Source organism: Pongo pygmaeus, chromosome 8 (genome assembly GCF_028885625.2).
Source record: "Pongo pygmaeus isolate AG05252 chromosome 8, NHGRI_mPonPyg2-v2.0_pri, whole genome shotgun sequence".
NCBI lineage: Eukaryota > Metazoa > Chordata > Mammalia > Primates > Hominidae > Pongo > Pongo pygmaeus.
In genome coordinates this window covers 3,039,254-3,065,296 of record NC_072381.2, presented here as the reverse complement: position 1 = coordinate 3,065,296, position 26,043 = coordinate 3,039,254, and positions in this window count along the sequence as shown.

The window sequence follows — 26,043 nt, the reverse complement described above, 5'->3', positions numbered from 1 at the left end:
CACGTGATGAGACTCTGGGTTTGATTGTCAGCAATCTCAGCTCTGAGGTGACAGGAGAGAAGAGTTTCTTTCATGGCAGGCAAAGAAGTGTGTAATCCCAGCACTTTGGGAGGCCGAGGTGGGTGGATCACGAGGTCAGGAGATTGAGACCATCCTGGCTAACACAGTGAAAGCCCGTCTCTACTGAAAATACAAAAAAATTAGCCGGGCATGGTGGCAGGCGCCTGTAGTCCCAGCTACTCCGGAGGCTGAGGCAGAAGAATGGCATGAACCCAGGAGGCGGAGCTTGCAGTGAGCCGAGATCGCACCACTGCACTCCAGCCTGGGTGACAGAGCGAGACTCCGTCACAAAAATATATATATATATATATATATATATATATATATATATATATATATATATTCTTCAGGTCACTTAAGCTGGAAATTTGAAGCTCAGAACTCACGGTTTTCTTTCCCTACTTTGTCCAGCACAGATTGGAACAACCAGTCAATGTCATAACATTTATTAGTTTGACAGAAATGTTCTATAGTATCAAATATAGGGTCACCCAGAGAACCTGACCTGATACATATATCAGAGTCTCATTTCGTGAGTGGTTGAATGATAACAGAAATGGAGTTTTCAATCTCTGGGTGTCTGCTGTTAAAGTGAAGGCATTGATTGGGAAGGAAAAGGGTCCTAAAAATTGGAATGGGAATATATGAGAAGATATTGATGATGCTGGGGATATTGAACAACTAAGTTGAATAGATAGATAGATGATAGAGAGATAAATAGATAGATAGACAGACAGATAGATAGATTTCTTGTGAGGAATTAGCTCATGCTATTGTGAGAACTGGAAAGCCAGAAGTCTGAAATTTGTAGGACAGGGTGATAGGCTGGTGACTCAGGCAGAATTTCTATGTTATGAAGTTTAGGCAGAATTCCTTCTTTTCTAGGAATCCTCCATTTTTACTCTTAAGGCTCTTACTTAAAGTTGACTGACTGTAGATGTTAATCACATCTACAAAATACTGTCATAGCAACATCTAGATCAATATTTGACCCAAAAACTGAACATCATAGTCTAACCAGATTGATACCTAAAATTTAACCATCCCATCCACCTTCATCCACTGTGATGCACACCAGGGTCAGTACTTGCCCAGCTGGGTGAGCCTTGATCTTAGCTATTGCTCCAGCAGCAACCAAGGCAGGAGAGCAAATCTCCCCATGGTAAGAATCACCTTGGAGACTTCAGGGGAGGTCTTTCATGAGTCCTGGGAAGGGAGGCTTCTCTCCTCTAGGAAGGTGGGGGCATGTCTGCAGGCCCTGGGGATTCACAGAAGTCTGGCACTGGAGGTTGTCAACTTCATGAACCTTAACATCTCTACCCAAGGTTGTAAGGTTCTACCGCTTCCCTCTCAGGGTGCTGGTTTCAGCATGGGAATCTTGCCATAGCTGTGAATTCAGTACCTCAAACACTCTTACAATCAGAACCCAGGCCTGGTGTTTAGAAAAGCCAGCCCTTGAGATAAGGCCAGTGGTCTCTAGCCCATTAGACCATTTCTACAAATTTCTTCTAGAAATTTCTTCCAGAAAGCGTTCTTGCTTTTTTTTTTTTTTGACAGAGTCTCACTCTGTCACCAGGCTGGAGTGCAGTGGTGTGATCTCGACTCACTGCAACCTCTGACTCCCTGGTTCAAGTGATTCTTCTGCCTCAGACTCATGAGTAGCTGGGATTATAGGCATGCCACCACACCCAGCTAATTTTTGTATTTTTAGTAGAGATGGGGTTTCACCATGTTGGCTAAGATGGTCTTTATCACCTGACCTCGTGATCCACCTGCCTTGGCCTCCCAAAGTGCTGGGATTGCAGGCGTGAGCCACCGCACCCAGCCCACCTTCTTGCTTTCATACCACCCTCAGTTCACAGTTGACTGATCTGAGGGTGCCGTTTTCTCCCTTCAGTGCTTTGAGCATGATAACCTCCACCAGTGAGCTCCAGGGGCATCATTACCCAGGTCCTCACACCTGTCAAGCTTCAGGGGTCATGCTTAAGTTGGTGCACCCCTTCCTTCTACCTCTGCTCCCAGCCCACTCCAGGTGAGAGTCGTAAGAATGGCCAGGCTGCAGGGGCCAGGGCTTATCCCCATCTGTCCGTCCTCCAGAAATGAAGTCCTGTTGCTATCTGTCAGGTGGGTGACCAAATCCTGTAACCCAGCTCTGGAGACCTGCTTTCTGGGACCAGGGCTGGTGCAAATGGTCTTCAGTGGGTTTCCTCTCAAGGTTTTGTTTTGTTCTGTTTCCAAACAGAGTCTCACTCTGCTGCCCAGGCTGGAGTGCAGTGATGCCATCTCAGCTCACTGCAGCCTCCACCTTCCTGGCTCAAATGATTCTCCTGCCTCAGTCTCCTGAGTAGCTAGGATTACAGGCACATGCCACCATGCCCAGCTAATTTTTGTAATTTTAGTAGAGATGAGGTTTCACCATGTTGGCCAGGCTGGTCTCGAACTCCTGGCCTCAAGTGATCTGCCTGCCTCAGCCTCCCAAAATGCTGGGATTACAGGCATGAGCCACTGCGCCCAGCCTACTCTCAAGGGTTTTAAGGTGAATTCATATTACCATGGCAGTGGGAATGAACACACATAGAATTTCCAATGTGTGGTAATTGGGAATGGCAAGATTCCCATGCTGAAACCAGGGCCCTGAGAGGGAAGGGGTAGAACCTTACAGCCTTGGATGGAGATGTTAAGGTACATGAAGTTGAGAACCTCCAATGCCAGACTTCCCTGAACCCTGCTGAGACTTCTTTTAGATTGCTCTGTGATAGATTCTCGTATGCTCATACCAAATTTTATTTTTCTTTATTTTATTGAGGGATATTTGTTTCCACTTCTTACCATCATAAAAAATGCTTCATGGAATAATCTTACATGTATCTCCTTTTGTATCTATATAAATTTTGCCTGTCATCTATATTGGATCCGAATTGCTGGGTCAATGGATACATAGAGAGACAATTTTCTTAAATACTGCCAGAGTAAACCACATCAGTCTTGAATGGGAACAAATCTCATGTGTTATTACTTTTATACTATAAGACACTAGCGTTTAATATATATATATTAAATACATAGATATTAAACATATATAGATTGCACAGCCATGAAAGAAATGATTTAATCCAGACCTCTCCTGTTCTCAATTCTTCCTAAAGTCTGTTAGTGATTTTCTCAGGGAAACACCGTAAATTTGTACTTACAGAGAATGTTGGAATGTTCATCTTGGTGTGGTATTGTTTATGTGGGTGTGGAACATGTATGGGTTATGAGACAAAACTAAGCAAGATGTGTGTAAGCTGCAAATTGTCATTAAGAAAATGAAACATTATTTCTGAGGAGGAAAATAAAACTCAGGAAAAAAGGAGCCATTCAGTCCTCAGAGAGCCAGGAGAATTGGAAATGAAAGCTGGGAACCAAAGGAACAAAAGAGAAATTGCCACGTCGCCCGCTCTAACTTGCAGAAGCAGAATGTTCCATGGAGAGTACGGTAATGGGAATGAAGGATGAGAAGCCGGCAAATACAATTTCACTTTATTTTAATGTGCTCTACACCTACGAGTGAATGCTCTATTTGTAAGGCAAAGACTTGCATGGCCTCTGGGAAGCCGTCTAAGCCTCTCTGTCCCTCAATTCCTACACTTACCACTTTTAGAAAATGGCCTTGGCTCCCAGACGTGGGGCAGGCGCGGGTCCGGTGCGGGTCCTTCTATTTTTCTAAATGTGGTTTGCAGGGACCGATGCTTCTTGAGCCGATGGCTGTGTCCTTGGTGCAATGAACACAGACTTTACCGTTGTAATCACATTAGCAATGAGTTAGGTCTGACTTTACTGCCATGCATAATTACGACTGGGCCAAAACTCAGGCACAGTGCTCAAGGGCAGTTCACAACAATGACTTAAACCAGAGTGCTCTCACCGTCAGAGCTACGTGCCAGTTTGTCACTTTTCAATTTTTTGGTTTTCTGCAAGCTTTCACGTGAACTGTCACCCAACCGTACCCCAAATAATTTGTTACTTTTTAATTAAAAAGGTAAATGTCTAGTATCTGTCTCTTACCGACTATGGTATCCTCTCTTTAATCCTCACGCCCTTGTGATCTGAGGCCGAGCTGTGGAACTGAACTTCGTCTTCTGTGAGGATGACTGTCTTACTGCGTCAGGGCAAGGGTGAAGGAGGAGCCAGCAGCCTGACTCAAGGGCAATTCCACAGTCAGAACGTGCAGTCCGGGGATGGCTACTGGGGAGAATTGGGGGTACAGGGGCAAACTGAACAGGGCTGAGGTTGGGAACAGAGGAGCTGGCCCAGATGTCACAGATATGACAGCCGTGTTGTAAATTACAGCTGCAAGAACCCAGTAGCATCAAGGAATGGCGTCTGGTCTTCACTGGTTGGAAGAAATACACATTCCATAGCTGTAACCTGAGTTCTTCTTCCCCTGGGAAAATTGGAACGTTTTCAGGCATAAAAGGGAAAGGATTGACTACGCTGACTCGTAACACAAACAAAAACCTTTTTGTTCAAGATCGAGCACTGCCGTAGTCCTGACTTCAGGAGGAAGAGAGCCAGTGCCCCACCTGGGTGTGGAGCTCACCTACAGAGTATTGTCAGAGCACAGCTGTGGAAAGGAATGCAGGGCTGAAAGGTCTCAGTTAAGCAGGTTGCATGTTTCTGGGGGACATGTACAAGGAATCTGAGAATGTTGCATAGGTTACCAAGACCCTGCCATAGTTTCTAAAAATCATGTTGTTGTAACATAAAACAAAGGTGCAGGAAAACACACAAAATGAATGTGCGGTCTAATGAACTATTGCAGGGGAAGAAGCCTCATGTCGAGAAATGGAACTTGACCATACATCTGAGAAGCCCATCCAGTTGCTGGGTCCCCCTTATTCTAGTCCAGCTCCTTCGTTCACCCATTAGTGGCCATGAGGCTGACTTATAATAATCTCTTTGTGTGTTTTAAAAATAACGATGTCGTCTAAACGTGAACCTTGAGACACTATTGCTTAGACCTGCCTCCCCCCGTCTTTTTTATTTAAAGTTTTGAGATAGTTTCAAGTGTCTTACAATCCATAGCTTCCCTTCCTCCCTTTGTTTTCTTTATGAGTTATTTATTGAAGCACCGGGGCTATTTGACCCAGAGCCTCTTGGCATCTGGATTTTGGCGATTTCACACTCAGGATGCAGCTTGACCACTTTGCTGCCCACTGTGTATTTTACAGGGTGGCAGATGCATCTGGAAACTAGGCTGGGCTGGACTCAGGCTCCACCACGTTGGCAAGGCTGCAGGCATTTCTGTGTCTTCCATCGGAGGCTGCGAAACACCTGACTGCCTATCCTTTCATGATGTTAGCAGCAGCCAATGCTCAATTCCTAGTCCTGCATTAACTAATTCATTGCGGGGGCAGGAGCTTTAAAATACTGATACTCTAATTTTATCACTTCCTTTTTCTTTATTAATCAGAATAATTTAATAAGGAGGTGGTTTCTACTATTTGATGAGCCACCGGGTACCCTTGGTATTGTAAATACTTGATCTGTTCCCTGTATGAACTAGTTCTCAGTGTAGTAAATTAGTTCTCTATCATCCTCTAAAGATGGCCAATTGGTTTTTATTTAATGTCATTATAAACTCATAGAGTTAGACATTTTGATGGGTTTCAATATTTTGAATTATTTTCTCTTCTGATGTTCAAATTGTCTCATCTCTGTCCAGTGGGAGCCTCTTCATGTTGGCTTTTGAGTCATTCTGTTTAATCCTTGTCATTTTTGGTAAGTTCCTCACCATCATGAATGACAAGGTATCTAGGCTTAGGTGGTCCATGCCCTGTGCTTGATCTGATGTTGGCCCTTTCTCCAGAGCCCTGGGTTCTCACTGCAGGGGTGTTGTTTTATTTGACCTGTTCTTTATTACGCTATATCTCCTCTCATTGACATCAAGATGTGGGAATGCAGAATTAGACTTTGAAATGTTGACCCTGTCCCACACTGCATGCACAAGCCACAGGATGACAATACTAAGACAAGCAGCAACAGAATGATTGAGCACAGGGCAGCACTTTGCTTCTTCCTTGGTGACATTCATCACATCACAGTGGTCTTGTCTACTGTCTGTTTTCCTTGTTAGATGTAAATTCACTGAGGGATCCATGCTTATCCTGCTTATCACTGCATCTCCTATGATGTCATAGTTCCTTGCTCATAGCTGAAACTTACATCCTTTATATTGAGGTTGGCTGAAAAGAACAGAAAACTCAATAAGTCAGGGTTGAAGTTGACCTGGCCTCCTTCTCTCTACTTTCCCCACTATATTGGGCTCCATGCCCATGGTCACCTCATGGCCCCAAAATGATTGCCCAGATCCAGCTATCACACCTGCATTCCTGCTAACAAGAAGGAGAAAAGGCCAACAAGAAGAGGAAATGTTTGAAAATGGGGCAAGGGGTGTGTACAAGATTCCCTTTAAGGAAGGCTCTGGGAAGCTGCCACTTTAGCTTATGTCCCTCTGGCCTGAACTTAATTTAATTCCACACCAACCTGTAAGGGAGACTGCAAATGTACTGTTTATTTTGGGCAACCAGGTGTCCAGCTAAAAACCATGGGTGTTTTTGGTAAGGAAGAAGGGAAAACAGGTATTTGAAAATGACTGGTGGCCACTGCCACAGAACATACAATATTTATTGAATAACATAGCAAACATCAGTAGGAACATAAGGTTGGATGGTAGTTCAGCGAGGGAGGGCTGGAGGGTCCAGCTCAGGTCAAAGTCTCTCTCTCACTTCTGTGGTGATGATTGCAGCTGGAGGTAGATGAGGACTCCCAGAGAGAGGATCCTGATAAAAGAATGTAATAAAGGAGAAACTTAAGGTAATGCTTCATGACTAATGGGAAGGAGGTCAAAATAATTGATGAGGAAAAGGAGGAGAAAACTTAAGGCATGGAGCTTTGAGAGGAATGGCTGATGATGTGACATTCTTTCTGCAACGAGTGCCACCCACCCTGCTGTGAAAACACCTGACCGATCTTTCTCCTGCTCTGAGCTCTGCGTCTCCTTTGGAGTCCAGCCTCTACCTCTACACCCACGGCCCTCGTCAGGTCTCCAGTTGTCGTCTGGGGTTGCTGCTGATCTGATCACCACTGAGGGCCTCACTGGGCTGTGCTCCCACCTGTTTCTGTCTCAGGGCTCTGGTTCTGAAGCTTCTGCTGCACCAGAATCACCTGGGGCTTGCTCAAACATGGGCCATGGGAGCTCCACCCTAGGGCGTCCCCATCAGTGGGTGTGGGACAAGCCCAAAATGTGCATCTTTGTAAATTTCCATCCCTGGTCCTTGGATGACTCACTGGGAATCACTGCTCTCCTAAAGCGGTGGGGGGGTTTTGTTTATTTTTAAAAACATATTGTGACTTTGTTTACAATTCTACACTCCCATCTTGGGGCTGCAGCTCTGGTGTGTGTCTTAGTCTGTTGGTGCTGCTAAAACAAAATGCCACGGACTGAGCGGCTGATAAAGAACAGACACTGATGGCTCACAGTTCTGAAGGCTGGTGTTCAAGATCGAGGTGCCAGCAGATTTGGTGTCTGGTGAGGACCCGCTTCCTGGTTCACAGATGGCACCTTCTCGCTGCGTCCTCACATGATAGATGGGGTGAAGGGCGTCTCTCTGGGGCTTCTCTTATATGAGCACTGATCCCATTCATGAGGGCCCCACTCTCATGACTTGATTAATCATCTTCCACAGGCCCCATCTCCTAATATCATCACCTTGGGGGATAGGATTTCAACATATACATTTCGGGGAGACACAGACATTGAGACCACAGCAGTACGCAAGCTCCCAACCCAACAAGATATTTAAGAATGAGGAGTTCGAGGCCGGCCTTGCCAACCTGGTGAAACTCCATCTCTACCAAAAATACAAAAAATTAGCCAGGTGTGGTGGTGCCCACCTGTAATCTCAGCTACTCAGGGGGCTGAGGCAGGAGAATTACTTGAACTAGGGAGGCGGGGGTTGCAGTGAGCCGAGATCACGCCACTGCACTCCAGCCTGGGAGACAAAGTGAGACTCCATCTCAAAAAAAAAAAAAAAAAAAGAAAAGTAGGTACCAGAATTGTTCCTAACAGATATTTTTCCCCCTTCAACCTGACATTGGATCACCTCTGTTACATGAGGGGCCACATACATCAGACAGACAGATGAAAGTCAGGTGCAGCTGAATGAATGTGGTGGAGACTGTGTACTTTGAAGACAAAGTACACATGGAATACTTAGCTCTCTGAATTGTGCAAATATTTCTAGGTCATCAGATCACTGTCAAGCACGCTCTGTCTGCAGTGGCCTGGCTGCCGTATAGCCACGGATGCTTAAGCACAAAGTTGCTTCTAATCTGAAAGCATTGCTCACATGTTCACCATGCTTATCACTAGGTCTGATAAACTAAAATAAAACAACAGCCCTTCCACTGCACCATGGAATGTCCTTGGCTGTCCTGTCTCCTGTTTGTGTGCATGCTTGTCCTATCATGGGGTTGTGCATTCAGGTGGTCAAACAGCCCTGCAATGACAGCCTGGGCTTGAATTCAGGCACTGCACTGCCATCTGCTGCACCAGCTCTGTGGTACAGGGCATGACTCAGCCTGCTGGTAATGTGGGAACCGAGGAGGGTCCCCCTCACACAGAGCTCTTGCGAGCATTACCTGCAGCAACAGCTGTAAGGGCTCAGACAGCACCTGACCTATGGCAAATGCCAGCTCACGCACAGCGAGCTGCACGCTGATTCAACATGCATGAAACACACGTGGCAAGTGAGGTTCGTGGTTATAACCTGATTGATATGATCTATGTCACTTTTTAAAAGCCTTGCAACAATGCAAACCCTGGCCTTGAATCATTGATGGCCGATACTTTTAAAAAGAAAATAATGACCCACCGAATCATTTTAAGTTGCTTGAGAAGCAGAAGCCACGGAGCAGGCAGAATGATGTGCTGTATTGGGTTTCTTCTTGGATTGAGTGTCATTTCATAAATAATACAACTCGGAGTGACTTTTCAGGCCGTATTTCACTCTGAATGTCTCTTCCTGCAAACTTGCATGAGCTTCGGAGGGCACGAGGGGGAGGCACAATGCTGTGGAACCGTGACAGGTTAGCTCTTGTGATCAGCCTGTGTCCTTAGCGGGGTGCTTGCTGGCCAGTCTCAGCCGCTGACCTCAAGCTGTGCTCAGCATGAAGGGCTAAGAAAGAAAATTCAAAGGACTGATGGAGAAAATGGGCAGGGTTCTGAGAGGCTTACAGTGTATCTTGAGGCTGACACAAAATGGAAAGGTGAATATTGTTGGACAAACTGAACAGATTGTATTTCCTGTTAGTGAGCCTTGAACACAAACTTTCGTCTCCCAAGGAAGCACTGACAAACACCAAAGAGTTGTAATTTGAATACAAAGCTTTTTAAGCCAATGGCCATTCGTTTATTGCTGCTTGTGTTTGGCAGGGCTGCAGAAAGAGACCAGTAGCTACAGGCGCTTTCTGCCTGGCAAATAGATACTTCCTGTTGCATGGGAATTATGCACGGGGATACGTACTTCTCTTCCCCGCATGAGAATAAGTGGTTCTCCCACTTGCATGGAAATTTAAACATGGAAGCCAAGCTTCCAAGACTGGCCAAGCTAGTCTAAGGCACATGATTTCTCTTCTATGAACTGCACGATTCACCTTCCCTTCTTTTCTACCCTGTACTGACTGACTGACCCATGTTCTCTGAACACATTTGGCTACTTTACAGCTCTTCATGCCGTTTCATGGTAGAGGGGTATGAAGTTTAGAGTCAATGGATTATCTGACAGCCACGTATGATCGTACACTGTGCCAGGAGGTATTCAGAGCATGTTACACACACGGACTCACTCAACCTCATGAGAACCGTTTAAGGAAAGTACAAATACTGAATTCTATTTTGCGGATGAGAAAATGGAGGCAGAGGGTAGGGGTTGAGTCTGGTGTCTGGTGTGACACAGCACACAGGTGGCAGAATTTAGATAAGAGATATGACAGGTGTTTACATCCTGGCTTTGTCATTCCTGGCTGTGCAAACTTTGCAAGTTCCTCATCCAGTCTGACACTTAGTTTAATTATTCATGAATAACTTCCCTTTCTATGTTGTTTGGGGATGGAACAAGGTGACTTTTATGGGCCAAGCAGGGTCTGTTTGAGGATCCCTGCCCCAGAACGCAAGTCCTGAAGCTCGCTGACTTCACCTGAACTCACTGTGCTATGCTCAGGCATCTGCTGCCCCTGCTGGGCTCTGAGTTCCTCGACGACCATATCAGGGTGTTGATCTGGGTGTCCCTGAGACTTGCACAGCATCTGGCAAATACACGCTGTAGCCAGAGGCTGTCTGTCCTCCGAAGAGCCATCTTCTGTCTCTCCACCTTGTCTTCTGCCACTGCTGGTTCTGCACTCTGGCCACCAGCCACATGGGATTTACTGATATATTTTGAATGCATCCTGCTCTTCCTACCTCTATTGCCTGGCAGAGGTGTTCATCTTGGCATAATCACCAGCCCCTCAAGACCCCTTCTTCGAGGACCATTTCCAAGCCCGTCCCTGCAAGTCTTCTCTTCTGGTGGCTCAGACGGAGCTGGAGTCTCCTTTCCTGGAGCTGCCTTTGGCGCTTTCATTGCCTGATAGCCCTAGACATGTTCTATTTGGTGCCTTAACTGTTTATACTCTTGTACTCAGCTTTTTAGGAAATTGTAAACCTTGGCAGGCAGGGCTTCCCTTTCATTCATCTTGGCTGATGGTTAATAAATACTTTTCCCCTTTCTAGGAAAAAAATATAAACTTTTTTTTTTCTAGAGAAGGGGAAATGTGCTGGAGGTTTTTGCATAACATGCATCATCGCATAGTGAAAGGGGCTTCGTGCTAACCATCGGAGACGTGAGGTTTAGAATGGGCTCATTTACTAACGGGGTCACTCTGGGGCTTTTCCTCATAGAGTGCCTCTGCATGTTCATCTACAAAACAGTGACAACAAGACCTGCTCTATTCATCTCAGAGTTTGAGAGGAACTGAAGTAACACATAACAAAGGAATTTGGGTGGCATGTGCATACTACATTGCAGGTGGTGTGCAAACCACGCTTGGAAGCATATTTTGGCCTATCAGAAACAGGCAATTCTCCACATTTTAAAGACGAAGAAACAAGTTTAGAAAAGTTCAGCCACCTGTCTGAGGTGACCCAGCTAGTCCTTGGGAGAGCTGGAAACAGGGCTGAGGTCTGTGTGTCTTCAAAGTGAGTGGATGCCAGTCACTGCCAAGTGATGCTTTTTCCATGCACCAGCATGAAATATTTGAGATTTCCATAAAAGTGAATGAGAAATGAGTGACTTTTTCCCTAGATATGAGTATGGCTAAGTTTTGTATTCATAACTTACACAAATTTGTGTTCCGACATTACTTGACCTGTGAATAAATAGTGCCTAGCCTTGTAGATATTTGGCAACATAGATGTTGTCATTAAAAGTATTTGACAACACTTGAAGATTTGCAGGTGCCCAGTGAAGCAGCCCGCCCCTCCGTGAGCGGAATTAGTTATTATGCCCCAGAACATGGGGAAAGGAGGGAGGGCACTTCTCCCTTTGCCTGTTGGTTGTCACGTTGGACCCATTTGGAACGGTTTAATGGAGGCATGCAGATCTTCAAAATATGATGGTTTTACTGCGACTTTTCCCCTGAGGAATCAGGAAGTGTCTCTGCCACTGCAACAGATATCACAAGGTGATGATGCTGTTGTGCTGGTTATTGTATAGTGTGCAATTAGAGCATCCAAGGCCGGAGAATGTCTAGGTCATACGTCAGACACTTCGGTGTATCCTGCAGAAGTAACATACCTTTCAAAGCCCATTGATCTTCTAGGTTATTTTTTACTTAATGAAATGAGTTGAATATAAATGACAAATTTCCAGTGTGAAGCAGGAATGAGAGAGAGTCAAAGACAGCAGCATGGTAGATGTTTGGAACTTGATGCAAGGAAGAAAGACAAAGTCTCACCAAGCACAAAACCACAAAACCGCAACAGCAAGAAGAGATGAAATGTTCATTCACTTTTTCTGAATGTTTAAACTGCTTGGAGGTTGTAATTAATTCCATGGATTTGTTAACTTGCTGTAATACTTATAATCAGCATGTGTACTAGAATTTGTGAATTGAGACTATCAAGAAAAGGAGTTTTGGGGGCACCAAAGGGGAGAACTCTCACCTTAATTTTGATGACAAAGAAACACTGTGGTTGTTTCTTTCAATAGGTTCAAGCAGGCTGGGTGTGGTGGCTCAGGCCTGTAATCCCAGCACTTTGGGAGGCCAAGGCAGGTGGATCACGAGGTCAGGAGTTTGAGATCAGCCTGACCAACATGGTGAAACCCCGTCTCTACTAAAAATAGAAAAGTTAGCTGGGCGTGGTGGCGTGCGCCTGTAATCCCAGCTACTCAGGAGGCTGAGGCAGGAGAATCGCTTGAACCTGGGAGGTGGAGGTTACAGTGAGCTGAGATTGTGCTGCTACACTACAGCCTCGGTGACAGAGTGAGACTCCATCTCAAAAAAAATTGATTCAAGCAAGAAAAGCACAGAGCTGCATATGTGGCCCACAGGCGGAAGGGACATGTTCAGTTCATTTGGGCAGTAAGAGGTTATATGTCTGTCAAAGACTGCTGCTACTCTCTCTGAAGGTGATTATTTATAAAAATTGGGCTGAATATAAAATAGACTAAGAGTCAGGACATGCTGAACTCCTGGACTAGGGGTGTGCATGAGCACTCTGCCCATCTGACTCACAAATTGACCGGTGGGAACAGTGGGTGAGATCCCTCCCATTGTGTCCTGCTGAGCTGTGTGTGCTGGCTGAGGGCTGTGACTGCACAGGGGGAGGGATGTTATTTTCCTAGTTCTCAGAGGAGTTCCCTATGCACATTGTCGGGAAGGAAGCCTCACCTGAAGTACCTCAATGGCTTCGTAACATCTTTGGGCCTCAGACCCAGGTGTTTCATAGAGCCAAATGGACTGATATTTCACTATTATCTTTTTTACCTCTATTATAGACCGTGGGTTCGATGCTGACCCTGACCCTATATGAAAATGATGTAGTGTCAAGGTAACTCCCAGAAAACGACTTCCAACTGTACAGAGGTTTGGTTTCCTGGAGCAGGATGAATCCTGCAGTGCCAGGGTGCAGGAATTTCACCTGTGAGAGAGGAAGAAGGTGAACAAAGGAGGAAAGCCCAGAGAGAGTTGCTGGGCAGTGGCTCGATGGTGAGTTATGCCCAGTGAACAAGAGGTGAAGAAGGGACGTGTTCGGTTGGTTCATAGCCAGTGAAGGATGAAGCAGAAATCAACTTCACAGTCATGCACCTTGACCTCAGATGAGTAGAAGATAGTTTCCTCTTGCAAAAGGAGAATAAAAATAATTGGTGCCTCTGTAGTTACTATGGGGATTAAATGAGTTCATATTTGTAGAAAGCATACACCAGCGATTGAGACACAAAGCACAATATAGAAGTTTGTTTAATACCTGACAATAAATGGTTTGTATGTAGAACATCCTAAATAAACTGCTAGAAACCTATTGTATCCAATAAGTGAGTTTAGCAAGTTTGCCAGATTAACAGACAAAAATTAATTGTGTTTTTAAACAATACAATGAACAATCCAAAATTAAATAAACAATAAAATAAACAATTCCACTCAAAATAGCATCAAAATGAACAAAATATCTATAAGTATATTTGCTGAAAGAAGTGCAAAATGTATACCCTGAAAATTATGAAACATTGTTGAAATAAATTAAAGTTTTACATAAATAAATAGATGCATGTTTTATTTTTATGGTTTAGAAGACTTCACATTACTAAGATGTCCATATTCTCCAAACTGATCTACAGATTCAAGACAATGCACATCAGAATCAGACAAGATGATTCTGAAATTTATGTGGAATTGTAAGGGACCCAGAATAGTCAAAACAATTCTGAAAAAGAAGAACAAAGGAAAAGGACTTAGACTTCCCAATTTAAAAACTTACTTCAAAGCAACAAAGTAATCAATTAGTTAATTACAAAGTGATCAAGACAGTGTGGTATTGGTACAAAGATAGACAGATCAATGGAATAGAATTGAGAGTCCATAAATAAACTCTTACATATAGGGTCAACTGACTTTGACAAAGGTGATAAGACCATTCAATGGGGGAAAGAATAATCTTTTCAGCAAATGGTGGTGGGACAACTGGATAGTCACATGCAAAAAGAATGGAGTTGGACCCCTACCTCACACCATATATACAAATTAACTAAAAAAAAATATTGACCTAAACATAACAGTGAAAACTTCCATATTTTGCTGTTAGTAGAAAATATTAGAAAATATTAGAAATATTAGAAAATTTTAGAAAATATCTAATATTAGAAAATTTTCTAATATTTTCTACTAGATAAATCTTGTTGACCTTTGTATTTGGCTGAGGAGTCTTAGCTATGACATCAGAACTATAAGCAACAAAAGGAAACATTGATAGAGTGAATTTCATCAAAACTAAAAACTTTGGTGCTTCAAAGGACATTAGAAAAAAGGTGAAAATACAATCCACAGAATGGAAGAAAATATTTGCAAATCATATATCTAAGGGACTCAAATCCACAATATATAAAGAATGCTTACAATCAAATAATAAAAAAGACAAATAACCCAATTAAAATAGGCAAAGGTTCTGAATAGACATTGCTCCATAGAAATACATAAATGGCCGATAAACACAAGAATAGAATTCCAGCATTATAAGTCATCAAGGAAATGAAAATTAAAACCACAATGAGACACCACTTCAGATTTATTAGAATGGCTGTAATCAAAGAGTCAGAAAACAACAAGTGTTGGAGAGGGTGTGGTGTGGTTGAAGTCCTCACACACTACTCATAGAACTGCAGAACTGTGCAGCCCCTTTGGAAATGATTACACATAGAGTTACCACATGACCTCCAATTCCACTCCTCAGTATATATCCAAGAGAAATAAAAAAATATCTCCACACAGAAACTGCACTCAATGGGCTTAGAGCAGCATTATTCCTAGTAGCTAAAAGTAGAAACAACTCAAATATTCATCAAAAGATAAATGAATAAACAAAATGAGGTCTGTCCATACAATGGAATATGGAATACATATGAACCATAGCAAGAAACTGAGCACTGACCTATGCCACAGCATGGATGGATCGTGAAAACACGGTGCCAAGTGAAAGAAGCCAGACACAAAGGCCACATGCTGGATGATTCGATTCTTATGCAAGTCTAGAGTGTGGATGAAGAGATGAGACATCAAGCAGATGAGTGATTGCCAGGGACTGTGGAGGGCTGAGGAGAGGGGATTGGGGATCATAGCTGGAGGGTACAGGGTTTCTTTTCTTTCTTTTTTGTGACAGAGTCTCGCTCTGTCCCCCAGGCTGGAGTGCAGTGGCGTGATCTCGGCTCACTGCAAGCTCTGCCTTCCGGGTTCATGCCATTCTCCTGCCTCAGCCTCCTGAGTAGCTGGGACTACAGGTGCCAGCCACCACGCCTGGCTAATTTTTTGCATTTTTAGTAGAGACAGGGTTTCACCGTGTTAGCCAGGGTGGTCTCGATCTCCTGACCCTGTGATCTGCCCATCTCGGCCTCCCAAAGTGCTGGGATTACAGGAGTGAGCCACCGCACCCAGCCCAGCGTTTCTTTTTGAGATGATGTGGTGTCCTAAAATTAACGATGGTGATGATTTACAACTCTGTGAATATACTAAAAACTGCTAAATTGCATACCTAATATGGCTTAATTATGTGATATGTGAATAATATCTCGATCAAGCTGTTAAATAGAAACATATGGCTATGGAACACCAGGGAGCACACCCTCAGCTTGTTTGGACAAGAATCTTTCCAAGAAGTGATCCCTGCCTATTCTTCCAGCAGCCTCTTGACTTTGGTTATCAACCTAATTTTAATGACTTTACCATGCATGGATCTAAATGTCAATTCTGCCCTCTTTGATTTCAAAGCAACTTCACACCCTTGCCCTCAGGAGCATGAGTTTTAATGGCCATGGCTCCAAGACTTCACATTTGGCTTTCCTTTGATGGATAAGAAATGCAGGAAGACAACACCCCTGACTGAGTTTGGGAAGAGTTGCCTGCTACCAGGAAGCCCCCTGTGCCTCAAAGAGTGGGCTGGGGACTCTCGCTAGAGACCCATGAGGCGGACACCACGTGTCTGAAGTAACTGTCAGCAGGGTGGTAGCAGTGCTTTGTGAAGGTAACTGAGTTCATCCTTCAAATTTCCTGTGTGAAGGTAACTGAGTTCATCCTTCATATTTCCTGAAAAGTGTAACGGATTAGTTCCCTAATTTAATGGTTGGAATTCATTTCCTGAGCAGTCAGTTATACTTGACAAAGAATGAAATGACCAATTGAAAAGGACATGGGAGGAGAAGGTTTTAGCTGTGGGCAGAGCCGGGCTCTGAGGCTACTGGGTTCTATCTCAGGCAGCCTGAGCAGAGCTGAAAATGCTCATGTGTCTGGTGTGAGGACATGGGGAGTGTCTGTAAGGTGGGTGTAGCCTCATTGAAAACTCTGAAGGCCCTAGGTGAACCAGCAAGACATTTAGGTATATTAAGTACCCACTGTCTGAGCGTCTTTGGATTTCTTGGCTTCTATCCACAAATTAAGAGTGTTACTTGCTTTTTTGAGGAATAGCTGGACCATTTGAGACTGCACCGTTTTACTTCCCCACAAGCAATGTGCAAGGGTCCAATCCCCATGTCCTCACCAACACCTCAAGCAGGTATTTACTGTCACTGTCTTTGAAGTAAGACTGTGAGAGGCTGAATCTACAACTGATGGTGGATAGACCACATTGTGTGTGACAGAACTCTGACCCGCCGCCTCTGCAGTGACTGGCCAGAATGGTCAGGACATAGTTCTTCGTAGCCACCTGCTCTAGTTTTCCCTTGCTTCAGAGTTAGGACCAACCAGAGAAAGTCCAAAATGCTCCCTAAACTGCCACACAGGATGGCTTGCTTCTTGTTAGCCAGCTTCAGCTTCCCCCAGGCAGCAACCAAGCAGGGCTCACTTTGTTTCACCATAAGCCATGCCCACTCCCCTGCCTGTCTTTGAGTCTCTGAAAGTGAAAGAACTGTGATTAATTTTCTCACTGTAGCAACCCTGAAAATACTTGCTCTGCTGTTGTCATCTGGGTGGCCTACATCTACCTCCATATTAGGAAGATGAGTAATATTGCCAACTCTACAGCCATGAAGGGTGAGGGGAAGATGCACCCACTCTCTCTCTATCTCTGTCTCTAACCAACTCTACAGATGTGGAGGCTGAGAGTAAGTTGTCCAATCTCTGTCACCAACTCTACAGCCATGGCAGGTGAGAGGAAGATGTGCCTATTCTTTCTCTTTCTCTCTGTCTCTCACTAGCCCTACAGTCATGGAGGGTGAGAGTAAGATGTCCTCTCTATCTCCTTCTCTCTCTCACCAACTCCATAGACATGGAAGGTGAGAGTAACATGCCCACTCTCCTTCTCTCTCTCTCTCTCACCAACTCTGCAGCCATGGCGGGTAGAGGAAGATGTACCCATTCTTTCTCTTTCTTTCTGTCTCTTACCAGCTCTACAGTCATGGAGGGTGAGAGTAAGATGTCCTCTCTATCTCCTCTCTCTCACCAACTCTACAGACATGGAGGGTGAGAGTAACATGCCCATTCTCCTTCTCTCTCTCTCTCATCAACTCTACAGACATGGAGGGTGAGAGTAATATGCCCACTCTCCTTCTCTCTTTCTTTCATCAACTCTACAACCATGGAGGGTAAGAGGAAGATGTGCCCATTCTTTCTCTCTCTCTCTCTCTCCCCAGCTCTACAGACATGGAGAGTGAGCTCTCTCTCTCCAGCTCTACAGACATGGAGAGTGAGTGTAAGATGCCTTCTGTCTCTCTCTCTCTCTCTCTTTTATCAACTCTACAGCCATGGCAGGTGAGAGTAAGGTGCACTTGCTCTCTCACTCTGTTTCTCCAATCTCTATTTTTTTATTGAATTATTTGAAAATTAGTTATAGGCATGCCAACACCTTACCCCTTAATAATCCCGCATGAATCTCAAAAGATCAAGGACTTATCTTACATACCACAATATTGTAAACCAAAAATATATTTCTAAGGCTCCCCAACCATCTGAATGAACTTCCTCCTCAGCCAGGGCATGCTTACAATTTAACCTGAAAGACTGGCTCAGGTCATGAGGGGAAGTGGGGGTCGGACTTCTCGATTTAGGGTGCCTCATTATACCTCTCCAGCACTAACATCAACACAGACTTTAGGTTCCATAAGAAACATTTTACAACGTATTTTCTCTGAAGCCTGCTGTTGAAGGCTTCCTCTGTAAATAAGAACTGTGGTCTCCACAATCCTTTATCTTAACCCAGACATCCCTTTCTACTGTTCCGAAGTCTTTAGATAAACTCAACCAATTGTCAACCAGAACATATTTAAATCTACCTATGAGCTGGAAGTTCCCGCTTTGAGCTGCCCACCTTTCTGGACCAAACCAATGTATTTCTTACATGTATTTCATTGAAGTTTCATGTTTCCCTAAAATGTATAATACCAAGCTTCACCCTGACCACCTTGGGCACACGTATGTTCTCAGAATCTCCTGAGGGCTGTGTCATGAGCCATGGTCACTCATACTTGGCTCAGAATAAATTTCTTCAAATATTTTAGAGTTTGACTCTTTTCGTCGACAACACAATAATCACCTGAAAAGAGTTTAACAATAATACAGTCATATTATGTCACACACGGTTCATGTTTAAATTTCCCAAGATGTTCCAGGGGAATTTTCGTAGCTATTTTTTAAAATCTAGAATCTGTGGAAGGAAAATATCTCGGGTGTCCAAAATCACTAATGAAACTCGAGCTGAAACTGCTTAGGGCAAACCTGCCTCCCATTCTGTTCAAAATTATGCCTCTGCTTACTGAGATAGAGCCTTTTCTTTGGAGAGGCTCATCAGAAACTTGAAAAAATGTGACCATCTGTCTCTCACCTATCTGTAACCTGGAAGTCCCTCCCCACTTCCTGTCTTTCTGCCTTTGCTTCAAGTTTCCTGTCTTTCCTGATGGAACCAGTGTACTTCTTACATACATTGATTGATGTCTCATGTCTCCCTAAAATGTTTAAAACCAACCTGTGCCTGGCCACTTTGGGCACATGTCTTCAGACTTCCTGAGGCTGTGTCACAGGCATGACCTCCACCTTGGCAAAATAAACTTTCTAAATGAACTGAGACTTTGTCTCAGATTTTCTGGGTTCACAGATCAAATCAGTGATCACTTATTGCATTTTCCATTTTGCCTTTCTGTCTGTTTGCCTCCTTAATGTAGAGAAGCTCCTCCCTGTTTTATTTGATGTTCACGGCATTAATACAATTGAAGAGTCCAGGTCAGCCTCATTTGTAGAATGGCTCATGTTTTGAATTAGTCTGATTGTCCTTGTCTCCATTAAATTAACACTGAACGCTTTTGTGTGATAAAGTGATGTGTGTTTCCCCTGGTCCCACATCAGGAGGTGTGGAATCCCACTGTGTTTTATTATTGGTGATCACGTGGTTGAGACAGGGACCCCCCCCCATCCCAGATGTCTCTGCTATAAAAATTCTGCCTTTTGTAATTAACACATACAAGTGCTATACATGGTGTTTATAACATTTGCAGTGATATTTTTTGGCCCTGTAAAAGTTCTATTCCCCAAACATTTTCAGTCTACCAGGTTTAACACATCTATTTGTTTTACTGATGTGGTTAGGCTGTTTTACCCTAATCCATGCTGCATGTGTGTGTGTGTGCATGCATGTGAATCCTTTTTAATTTTTGTTGAGTGAATTATCTGTTCTACATGGTGACAACTTGAGCTAAGACCACAGTTGATCTACAGTTAATGGAATTGTCTATAAAGTGATAATGACAGCTACCCACTGCTTGTGTTTATGGCATATATTCCTCGCAGCAACCATACAAAACAGAAGCTATTGCCTCCATCGTACAGGTGGGGAGAGCAGAACGCAGAGAGGGGAAATGGCTTCCCAAGGTCCCGGGGCCACAGATGCACGGCACTGTCCCACCCAGCAGGCGGGTTCCAGGCCTGGTTCTCCACGCCTGCACCACTGCTGCATCCTCTGGGTTATCAACTAGACACTACCAGTGAACATCTTTCCAAAAACAAAAAGGTGGTGGAAAACGTAAATTTTGTTTTGAGCAAAAGAAAGTGAAGCAGCTGAGGGGTTTTACAAAGATTGGAGAGTAGCATTCCAAGGAGGCATCCGAAAAAGACTAAAAATCCCTTCCCTCCTGACTCTACCCACTCCAAATGTTTTCTCTCCAGTTGTTTCTTACTTTGTCCTCTCAGTTCTCTTCATGAGGTTTACTTCTTGGGGATTAATAGATGAGCAACCAGTATGCTGATCGTAGGTCCAATAGCCATTTTGGGGTTTTCCCAGGCACTTGAGGAAGGGCTGAGGTAGAGAGATGTTGCTGCACTCAACAGAGTTTCAAACCAGGTGACCCCAGGCTTTTGGGAAAAAAAGGTCTGATAAAATAGCAGAAATGAAATGAATGGCAGATTAAACTCTGGGCTCCTCACAGTCCTCTTAAGGGGCAACACACCAGTGTCATCATTTTATTTTTTTATTTTTTTATTTTTTTGTCTTTGAGACAGAGTCTTGCTCTGTCATCCAGGCTGGAGTGCAGTGGGATGGTCTCAGCTCACTACAACCTCTGCCTCTCGAGTTCAAGTGATTCTCCTGCCTCAGCCTCCCAAGTAGCTGGGATTACAGGCACCCACCCCTGCACCTGGCTAATTTTTGTATTTTTAGTAGAGACAGGGTTTCACCATGTTAGCCAGGCTGGTCTCGAACTCCTGACCTCAGGTGATCCGCCCACCTAGGCCTCCCAAAGTGCTGGAATTACAGGTGTGAGCCACTACCCCAGCCTGTAATCACTTTAGAATGATAGACAAATTGACCACTGAGGAAACTTCCAGAAAATAATCTAGTGCAAAATAAAAGAGCTTGGGACTGAATGTGTTTGTGTTTTTATCATTGGTGGTCTGAGATACTGGAAAATGTAGTGTGTTGGACTAGGGGGAGTCTAATAAAAGGCCTTCATTTTGGTTCGGTACTGTGGTCTTCCTAGTATTAACTTTGTTTATCTTTTAATTTTTTGCATAACACTTAATTTAGCCCTCTTAAATAACTGAACTGGGTGGGTACAGTGGCTCATGCCTGTAATCCCAGCACTTTGGGAGGCCAAGGTGGGCGGGTCAACTGTCAGGAGTTTGAGACCAGCCTGACCAACATGGTGAAACCCTGTCTCCACTAAAAATACAAAAAATCAGCTGGGCGTAGTGACACATGCCTATAATCCCAGCTACTTGGGGGGCTGAGATAGAAGAATCACTTGAACTTGGGAGGCGGAGGTTGGAGTGAGCCGAGAACACACCACTGCACTCCAGTCTGGGCGACAGAGCGAGACTCTGTCTCAAAATAAATAAATAAATAAACAAACCCATCTGACTCTCTTTTTGTACTCAGCCCACCTTCACCTAGGTGAAATAAACAGCCACGTTGCTCACACAAAGCCTGTTTGGTGGTCTCTTCACACGGACACATGAGACATTTGGTGCTGAAGACCTGGGTCAGCGGGACTCCTTCGGGAGACCAGTCCCCTGTCCTCACCCTCACTCCATGAAGAGATCCACCTACGACCTCAGGTCCTCAGACCAACCAGCCCAAGGAACATCTCACCGATTTTAAATCAGGTAAGTGGCCTCTTTTTACTCTCTTCTCCAATCTCTCTCACTATCTCTCAACCTCTTTCTCCTTTCAATCTTGGTGTCAACCTTCAATCTCTCCCTTGTCTTAAATTCAATTCCTTTCATTTTCTGGTAGAGACAAAGGAGACACATTTTATCCATCTACCCAAAACTCTGGTGCTGGTCATGGACTCAGGAAGGCAGCCTTCCCTTGGTGTTTAATCATTGCAGGGACGCCTCTCTGATTATTCACCCACATTCCATTGGTGTCTGATCTCCGTGGGGATGCCTGCCTTGGTCATTCACCCACGTTCCCTTGGTGTCAAGTCAGTTGCAGGGACGCCTGCTTTGGCTGCTCACCCAAGTTGCAGCCCAGGGCTGCTTCCCACTCCCCTTCTCCGTGTCTCTACCCTTCTCTTTAAACTTGCCTCCTTCACCATGGGCAACCTTCCACCCTCCATTCCTCCTTCTTCTCCTTCAGCCTGTGTTCTCAAGAACTTAAAACCTCTTCAACTCTTGCCTGACCTAAAATCTAAGCATCTTACCTTCTTCTGCAATACTGCTTAGCCCCAATACAAACTCGACAGTAGTTCCAAGTGGCCAGAGAATGGCACTTTTGATTTGTCTATCTTACAAGATCTAGATAATTTTTATTGAAAAATGGGCAAATGGTCTGAGGTCCCTGATGTCCAGGCATTCTTTTACACATTGGTCCCTCTCTAGTCTCTGCTCCCAATGCGACTCATCCCAAATCTTTCTTCTTTCTCTCCTGTCTGTTCCTTCAATCTCCACCCCAAGCTCTGGGTCCTCTGAATCCTTCTTTTCTACGGACTCATCTGACCTCCCCTTCTCCCCAGGCTGCTCCTCGCCAGGCCAAGCCAGGTCCCAATTTTTCCTCAGCCTCTGCCCCCCAACCCCATAATCTTTTTATCACCTCCCCTCCTCACCTGGTCTGGCTTACAGTTTCATTCCGCGACTAGCCCTCCCCCACCTGCACAGCAATTTCCTCTTAGAGAGGTGGCTGGAGCTAAAGGCATAGTCAAGGTTAGTGCTCCTTTTTTCTTTGTCTGACCTCTCCCAGATCAGCTAGGATTTAGGCTCTTTTTCATCAAATATAAAAACCCAGCCCAGTCCATGGCCCGTTTGGCAACAACCCTTAGACGTTTTACTGCCCTAGACCCATAGGGGTCAGAAGGCCATCTTATTCTCAATATGCATTTTATTTTATTACCCAATCTGCTCCTGACATTAAATAAAGCTCTAAAAATTAAATTCCAGCCCTCAAACCCCACAACAGGACTTAACTGTACACCCCACCTTCAAGGTGTACAATAATAGAGTACAGGCAGCCAAGTAGCAATGTATTTCTGAGTTGCAATTCCTTGCCTCCACTGTGAGACAAACCCCAGCCACATTTCCGGCACACAAGAACTCCAAACGCCTGAACCGCAGCTGCCAGGGATTCCTCCAGAACCTCCTCCCCCAGGAGCTTGCTACAAGTGCTGGAAATCTGGCCACTGGGCCAAGGAATGCCCGCAGCCTGGGATTCCTCCTAAGCTGTGTCCCATCTGCGCAGGACCCCACTGGAAATCAGACTGTCCAACTTGCCCGGCAGCCACTCCCAGAGCCCCTGGAACTCTGGCCCAAGGCTCTCTGACTGACTCCTTCCCAGATCTTCTCATCTTAGTGGCTGAAGACTGACGCTGCCCCATCACCTCGGAAGCCTCCTGGACCATCACAGACACTGAGCTTCAGGTAACTCTTACAGTGGAGGGTAAGTCTGTCCCCTTCTTAATCAATATGGAGGCCACTCACTCCACATTACCTTATTTTCAAGGGCCTGTTTCCCTTGCCTCCATAACTGTTGTGGGTATTGATGGCCAGGCTTCTAAACCTCTTAAAACTCCCCAACTCTGGTGCCAACTTGGACAATATTCTTTTATACACTCCTTTTCACTTATCCCCACCTACCTAGCTCCCTTATTAGGTTGAGACATTTTAACTAAATTATCTGCTTCCCTGATTATTCCTGGGCTACAGCCACACCTCAATTGCCATCTTTTGCCCCAGTTCAAAGCCTCCTTCACATCCTCTCCTTATATCTCCCCACCTTAATCCACAAGTATAGGATACCTCTACTCCCTCCTTGGCAACAGATGATGCACCCCTTACCATCCCATTAAAACTTTATCACCCTTACCCTGCTCAATGCCAGTATCCCATCCCACAGCATGCTTTAAAAGGATTAAAGCCTGTTATCACTTTTAAAGCCTATAAACTCTCCTTACAATTCCCCCATTTTACCTGTCCAAAAACCGGACAAGCCTTACAGGTTAGTTCAGGATCTGCACCCTATAAATAAATAAACCCCTGAATTTACAGGATAAATCCTCAATAAGTGAGACATATGCACCATCCTAAATGCTTATATCCCTGAATATCTCTGTATTGAGATAAATGCTTTTATCTCTGTATCAAATCAAAAAATAAGACCACATTTAACATATAAGCATGCAAAGTGTGAGCTTGAAGAAGAATATTCCATGACATATTTCTACTTTACGGGAGCACAGAGACAGGGTAAAATCACTCAAGAGATTTAAAAAATAAAATTCAATGTAAAAAGGAGCATATGTTTGGCAAATGATAAAATACCAAGTCCATCGGAATAGACCCTAAACAGCTTCAGATGATTGACGACACACTTCAAGAACAGAAAACTTGTTTTAGTTCAGTCATAGATATGTTCTGTGCTCCTAGAATCATAGCAATACGATGTGTCTCACCATTTGCAAGCTAAAGAATCTTGAAGAGCGCCCCGCCCCACGCAAAAGGGAGATTTACGAAGGGTCCCTTCAATTTTCTAAAGCGAGCCTGTATGAGATATAAAATAATTCTTTATGATGCCACAAGGCACGCTTTTGAATCAGAGGCCTCATATATCTCAGAAAGCACCAGCGAGCCTGCTGGATACAGAACCGCTTGCTCTGTCAGGTAGAAGAGGTGGTGATCCAAAATAAACCTTAGTGTTTTCCTAAATGCAATTCTAGAATGAGATTATGCTCCTTAGATTGCTTCTGATTTCTTCTGGGAAATCACTGAACCAGTGGAAAAGGATATCCAACCACATTCTTTTAGGCCATAGGAAAGTAAAGAAAGAATTTTCTTCTGGACAGAGATTTGTTTTGGCTAACGTGCACATGAGCGCGCTGATTGAAAACATATTGAGAATCCACTCTTTTGTGTTTGGTATTATTATTCTGTATATATTGTGTTTGTCTTGTGATAAATACGTTCCATGTGTGTTAATTTTAACAAAAAACCTACCCTTTTTATTCACGACATTTGTTCTCTGTATTTATGGTCAGCGAATATGTTAGTGAAATTTTAAAGAAATGACGCCCTATTTAGAAAAAAACAGGTGTTGATGACATGTTGAGGCATTTTCTTAATGACTTGAAATTGTGTAGTTTTTGAAATAAAGCATTGCACATCATCTGTTCCTTAGGCTTGTGTACTTAGTTTTTAGAGTAAGCAAACGAATTACATATGTAAAAGTATTTAAAATAATTTAGGTAGCTGCTCTACATAAGATACGTTGAAATCATGTTCTTTTAAATGTATTTTACTTTAAAGCATCATGATAAGAAGTTTTTCTCTGTATTAACTTAATTTTATTTATACTTGATTTCTTGATTATGTAAAACATAACAGAGCTTCTCAGAAATGCACCAAGAAAGGGAGTCAGGAAGGATAAAAAAGCGTTGCCGCTTAGCAAGGCCTCTCTGTATTAAAAGATCAGAGAAACTCAGTGTCAGCTAGGTCAGTGAGAGGTCTGTGGTTGTGATTTGTTTTTTGGCTCACTTGGCTGGGCAGTTCATGGTGGTCCTGAGGGGTGCATGGCTCACCCAGGCTGCGCGTGTGGCTTCAGCTCCTTCCCCTATTCCAGGCTGGAGGTCCGCTTCACTCTGGGGCTTCCTTCTCGCATGAGCTTCCTTCCGGTGGCGGAAGGAAACGCCGGAGAGGGCATACCAACTGCCTATCTTTAAATATTGCAATCCAAAGGACAGACTCTCACTCTTGGCATTTTAGCCTCGATTATCCTAGTTGATTTCCACT